Here is a 7,268-nt window from a genome sequence, read left to right as displayed (position 1 = left end):
CATATGCCAAACGAGTGACCCTACATGGTTGTCAATTAGTAATGCATATCACTGCACCTTTCGAAGTATATCCTTGTACACAATGTTTATGGTCATGTCCCCATCCTTGTCACCTGGTAGGACTTTCACACCATGCGAAGATATTACCCTTGAAAATGCAACATACGATTGACCATGTGTAAATACCATGGCCTTTAGATAAAGCTCAACAATGGATAGAGTATGCCCTTGCACGACTAGTTGATCATCATAGCGAATGCTAATCAGATGGGAAATTGCCTTCGTTTCATAGTAATTGGTAGCTGCACACCATTGGAAATAAAAGTAATCCTAGGAACAAAAACCCATTCATCCACATTTGCCATTGTTATTATCTCATCATCTATTAACTTTCTATTGAAGGCCTTACAAATCAACCATGTGTACCATTACACAAACCCCTTCTTGGGTTTAGGTTTCTAAGAAAAATAATAGGTGCATTTGCATTTAGCAACAATAGATTAGAAGGAAATCCATCTGTAAGATCCAATGTGTTTAAATACTCAACAAAGTACAAAAATGAGTCATCTGTCTCTGCAATCGAGTCAACACTATAATACTACCTAACCTCCCTTGGCATCAACTACAATGCACGCTCATTCAAAGAAGCCACCTTTGTATTCCACAATGCAAGTATATATCACTCACTGAAATATGATGTATAATCATCCACACTAGACACATCACCATAGACACACTACCAATCAAGGTTTTGATAGAGTGTCCATTCAACACCATGCCTGGTGGAACACACAACTTATCACTGTTTTCGATAATGCCCACCCCATCTCCTATCCCTTGAATCCAATAAATGAACTTATTGTCCACCATATTACTAGCCGTTGATACTCGCATATTACAAATCGAAGCAATACAATGTAGCATTAACAATATCCTCTTATGTTCTCTTTACCACAACTGGAAAGACCTACCTAAAATCCCCTCCAAATAAAAAAACATTTCCATCAAATGGTATATCATAGCTCATAACATCTCTTAAAATTCTATCAATTGCTTCAAAGGTGTATTGATGGACTTTAGGAGCCTCATCCCATAAAATAAGGCTCGATTATCTCAACAACTAAGCAAGATCACTTTGAACAAAAATATTTTAGGTGGATCGACTAATTAGGTCTACTAGGATTTTAAATTATAAGTAAGCTATATGACCACCCAGTAGGAGCAAGGCAACAATGTCGCACGACACTACATACAATGCTATACAACCACCATTGTGCACCTTTGCAAACAAACACTTGTACAAAAAAGTCTTTTGAGACCCACCATGGCCATCCAAAAAGAATACACCCCTAGTATTTGCATCAACAATATCTATAACTGCACCAAAGACAATTATTTGTCCATCATTCAATATTGCTTCCATAGATTCAGAAACCCTATGCTACTTAGATGTGTTGTATGCATACTCATCTTGTAAAAGGGGGTTAGCATGCAACTAAGAGTTTGGATGGTGAGGTTCTGTCAAAATAAGAGAGTGTGCAAAAGGTCATGCAGATGTAACAAAGCCATGTTAGATGCCTCATACTACAGAACTGTGGGAGAGGCATGCACGTGTTGTAGATGCAATCTATGCATGATATCCTCTACCATTGGCACTAAAAATCTTTCCCATTATTGGCTACCCCGAGCTAGCTCAGAAAATATGAAAATTGCAACAACAAACAAAGTACGAAGTTAAGCACCGGTTTACATAGAGGCAGGTTTTTCCAAACACATAGCATACTCATCATCACTTTTCAACATACCCCTTGCAATGCAAGCATCCCTAAAAGTATCATAGAGTACATTGTCAACAATACATAGATTTTCAAAATAAGTACATCCCCAACACCCCGTTAAAAGTATCCGCAAATAGTAAAGCTCACCACAAGTAGATGCCACAAAGTACATTTGACCACATGTATTCCCATGCTTCCTCTTTGTCCACATCTTATGTCATGCATTCCACACCCAGTACATTAGGAAGTCTTGATAGCTGATAGATCTATGTTGAGAAATAGACAAATGACGTATGCTCCAAGAAGAGATGTCATGAATCCCATATGCAGAGTGAGGAGAATGAAACAACCCAATTACTATAAATCATTGTACTTTCACAATGATGAATGCGATATCATGATACTTTCCTCTTTCAATTAGTGTCATTGTCATTGTCAGTCCAATACACAAGATTGTCTTTATGAGTCTAAGCTTCCATCTTGGAACCTAATTCACTTGTGTAATAATTATCTACTCATTGTCTATGTAAATATGAATTTAGTCTTCATCTTCCAACCTCCATAGCTCCTGCCATGCTCTGGATCTGACATTTTTACATTTTCTAGCCTCGAAATGAACACAATTGCATACAAACCATTCAGTAAGAGTAGTCTTCTAGATGTACTCATTTTGCACAATATTCGATATATTATCTACATCTTGCACACTACATAGTTCTTGTAATATTTCCGCTACGAAATATTCAAAACCCAAAATCTCACGCAAAAGCGGTTCAAAATAATCTCCCACAACGGAAAAACCTTTGGTTAAGTGCTCCACCCTCGCGCAATAGCAAACTCCAGCTCCGTGTCACATATAGGAAGCCATGGCTTGAAACCCGCGAACCACCGTAAGCCTACGCGGGAACACCCCTTCAAGGGAGAAAAGGGATAATGGATAAATTTTTGGCAATTTTTTTTAAAAAACTCCCCTCCTCTTCAGCCGTTGCATGGCGGGGAGAGGGAGTATGAGTTAAGAGGTGGAGGAGCATGGGGAGGGGAAACATGCCGTCTGCCACTTGTGTGGCTATCCCCCCCCCCCCCCCCCCCCCTCCCCCTTTTACCTATATGAACCTCCCCTCCCCAAGCTTGAGAAAAGGAGGGGAGAGAGAGAGGATCGTGCTGCCACTGTCGCCCTGTGGAAGTCGTCGCTTGCTGCCACTGTTGGCCACACTGCCTGGCCGCTGCCGCCTTCGTCCTCACCCCCATCATCATCATAATCATCATCATCGTCATCCTCACCTCCATCCCCATCATTTTCCCAATCATCATTTTCTCTCTCCACGTCATTCTGCCTGTGGTAGAAGCATTAGAAGCTTCTATTGGAAGTTTCTAATAAGGCTTCCTTAGACCTTGTTCTCCCCGTGCCTCGGGTTTTTTCAAAATCGCGACTGTAAGGTCCAATTCTTGCGCGGAAGAGGGGATCTCGAAAGGAGTGTCTTCGAAATGCGAAAGGGGGACCAAGGGAGAGTTGCTGAACCGAGATTTAATTCATCAATGGCTCCTAAGCAAAAGACGAGAGGAGCACATGCGGGAGCTTCCACGCCGAGTACGCGAGTGGACAACGCCCCGATTCTTAATGCCCAGGTTCCGATAAATTTCCTACATGAAAAGGATGCACTAAGCATGTTTAATTCTCGTAGGCAAGTTTAAATACATTGGGAATTTTATTTGCTCGCCCGATTCACAAGATTTAGTTGCATGTCGTGCATTTGAAATTACTTGCACTTCCGTGGTCAAGTTGCAACCCTAAACGCATGATGCATAAGTAAAAATACGGAATTGTGCAAAGGCATCTTTGTTGCACCTCACAAAGGATAGGACATATAACTTGTAACGCATTTATGTAATAAATTATGGGTTGTGTCTCGCGGTTAAGGTAATCATAGACGGATATTAAATGATGTCCGAATAGTTGCAAATGCATGGAAATGATTTATGTACCTTGCAAATTGCATGCGATGATAGTTCATTTTGGGTCGGGTTAAGTGCTAAAGGAAGGATTAATTTAATGATGGACTCATGGTATTCGCTCATGCGTGGAGTCCTTTTATCAAAGTTTGAATGCTTCTTCATTAAAAAAATATTAAAGCTTTGACTTCGTTGCATCAACGAAGGGTTTATACGAGTTAGCTCTGAATGTCAATCATTATAGTATAGGGCAAGGAAAAGAATGATCTCTAAGTTGCATAAAAGCAGAAGGTCTATGGTTTGAAGTTGCATACTCGCATGGAATGATGCATCTCACCTATCTTCCAATTACTTACATCTTTTAGGAGAAAGTACTTGCAAATTTAGAAGAATGTATTTGCATCTTTAATAGAAAGATCATCTTAAATCGTGGGTTGGTTAGAGCAACTAAGTAATCCGCATGAAAGTCATAAAGGTACGATTAGATTGCAAATGACAATCACCTCAAAGTGCTAGGTAGGGTTAAGTTACGTTAAAATTCCACCTAGTATTGCACTTAGGTTGCCAACCTAATATTTCCGATCCCAAAGATCCTACCCACATTCTTAAACATTCGTGCAAGAATGATCTAGGGTTCTCACCCTAAGGATCAATTGACCAAATACTAAACCTCCGTAGGAAATTAGAAACCCTAGGGCCAAAGCGTTATCGGCCTAGTAGGGTTAGGGGTTGGATTGGGTCAAGAGGACTCCCAAACCCTACATCTTGACCAAAGGTATTCTTGACCAAGGAATACCGTGTGATGGGATAAATAATCCCACAAGTTAGGTGCGACACCTATCTCGTGCAACAAGTTGCAACATCGCACGGTTTTGTGTCTAAATCACAAAATAGAATTGCCACTCCTTAGAACAAGGTTGGCAAGTTCTAAGTACAATAATTTTTCTAGAGGATGAATAGTCATCCTGCTATATCACCCCTCCTTGGGGTTGATTTGCCAAGTTAGGGAATTTATGAATTGCCTAGCAAGCAATTGACCAATCAAGTGAGGACAACGGGGTTGTCCAGGATTTATTGACCATAATATATGGAAGCCTAAAGTATTGAGAATTTGGGTTAACAGGGTATAAACCCTAACCCAAGGAAAGAGGGTAAACAAGCAACTCATCTTACGAAACCCTTGGGATCTTGCCAAGTCGCAATTGATCCCGGATCGAATGCTGGATGTATTCGGAGAGAAGGATTCACACCTTAGCAGTTGGCCGTATAAATGACCACTGGAGTGCTTGTGTTTGTACACTTAGGAGCACTGTTTGTTCTTCTTTGCTCAAGGAACTAATGCTGGAAAATAACTAATGCTTCACGCTGAAAGCCTGGAGGGAGAGGCAGCATCAGTTACCCCCGACTGTCTACCTGTCCCTATCCAAGGGGGTTGTTAGCCGCACCGGGTACGTGGACTGAACCCGTTGTTGTGATAGGTCTCTCCATGGGTGCTACTTGGAGCAGAGGGCGCTTGCATGCCAGGGGGGGCTCTGGTCGTAAATCCATTGCCTTCGGATCTTGTACAAGAGGCCAACGTGACTCAAGATGGGATCTCGAGGCCCGTATACTAGTCAACGGGAAGAACTTGGAATAGCGATCCCTGAGGATTGCTGGAATAGCCTTCGGGCGGAATAGCCTTCGGGCGGAATGGATTATATGATGTATTCCAAAGACTGATAAATAAAGATCAAATGTTGAAAAGGAACTTGTTTGACATTGCTTTTTCTATGTTAGTGCTTAAGTTGCGTGAAGGAACCAGTGATTAATTGGTTAATTAAAGAAGCTATTTTTGCTTATCAAACTAAATGTGGTAGGTAATTAGATAACTAAAGCAACCCGAGGAAAGTGCGTGGATGTGACCCTGGGTCCGTCCTATGGAAGGGTGGTCTCGATTGGCCGGGAACTTTTCTCAAAAGAATTGACAGTGACAAAAACAATGACCTAGAATCTATAAAGCTAGAGTCCGATTTATGGTGTTTTAGGGGAACAGAATGGGACTATGCCTTACGAGCAGAGAGGTCGAGCTTCGCATCCCTCTTGTTTCCCATTCTCCTTGAACCAAGTGCAGTATTAATCCGCTTCGACCCTGACGTTTCTGCGTAAAGTAGTTCGTCTGGGGCTAGATGCTAGTTACCTCCTAGGAACTTGACCATTAGGAAAACCCTGATTCAGGTCGGTCCTAAGTGGGAACGGCCGGAATGCTTCCTCTTCATGGCAGACTCGGGAAGACCTAGATCACAAACCCCGTGACATTCCATGGGAGTGCCGGGCGGCGCTTTCTGGACTCTCTTCCCGATGGGCTGCTAAGACGTGTCCTGCAAGTGGATAGGGGGACACGTTATAGTTCTTACTAGGCAAGTGCACCCACAAAACCGTTGTATATTACGCTTTTCATTATGCAATGAGTAATCATAGATCCGTCGACATGGCTTAGAGGTAGAAACATATCGTGCATCCAAATAAATCTTGATCTCATCCACCTCACGAACATTGCTACATTTTGCATTGAATCAACATCGGTAGAAAATTTGATGGTTGCATAGTCCATTCATCTACACATGCACAAAGATACATCATTGAGAGAAAAGAGCATGCCCCAGATGGGAAGGTGTCAAATTCCTCGAACTACTAGTTTATGTATCTAAACCAAGTAATGGGAGCACTTTAGTCGATTTGTATCCACCATGTTTGATTTAATGAAACTAGTTATCGCCACATAAGCTTCAAGGTACATTAGTTAAAAGGAACAACCATGCACCAGTACACAAAAGAACTTTGAGGCCAAGTCATGACATTAGTAAATGGAGAGCGAGACAAAGGGAAGAATGCACTAAACAAATGGCTTAAAAATGGCATTATAATGCGTAAGAGTTAGACAACGCGCTTCAAAATGGAGAATTTCATCAAGCAAACTATGGTGATGAGCATACGTAGCGATTCATCTGCATTAACATTGTAGAAAATCTATTATGATAAACTTTCAAAGAAATAAGTTGTACATCCAAGAGCAATGTTCTCCAATGCAATCAAGCTCACATTCTTGCTGGCAATTAACCCATAAACTCTATCCTCTATATAACCTGCACTAAGCGAGAATGTCACAAACCCATGGTTATATTGTTACCTCTCCAAAACACCTAGACAATCGCTCATTTCAAAAGAAATGAGCGATTGTGACATAGCAATACATTATCATCCAAGAATGCAGTGGTAGAGCCTAAGCACACAACCCCTCAACAACAAATTCAATTGTAAATCTTGACCCCACTTTTCAAGGGTGGCATTACTTTTTCATACAAAAACATACTATGAAGTCATTTTTGTGTCCCAACACCTTTAAGCTTCAACCATTTTATATATCTAAACCAAGTAACTGAAGCACTTTAGTGAAATTGTATCCACCATGTTTAATTTAATAAAACTATTTATTGCCACATAAGCTTCAAGGTACATTGGTTAAAAGAAACAACAGAGCATTAATACACGAAGGAACTTCAA

This window comes from Lygodium microphyllum, chromosome 3, assembly GCF_053477565.2.
Source record: "Lygodium microphyllum isolate KBCC chromosome 3, Lygodium_microphyllum_v1.1.10, whole genome shotgun sequence".
In the NCBI taxonomy this organism is placed as follows: domain Eukaryota; kingdom Viridiplantae; phylum Streptophyta; class Polypodiopsida; order Schizaeales; family Lygodiaceae; genus Lygodium; species Lygodium microphyllum.
Note: the sequence above shows the minus strand (reverse complement) of the source record.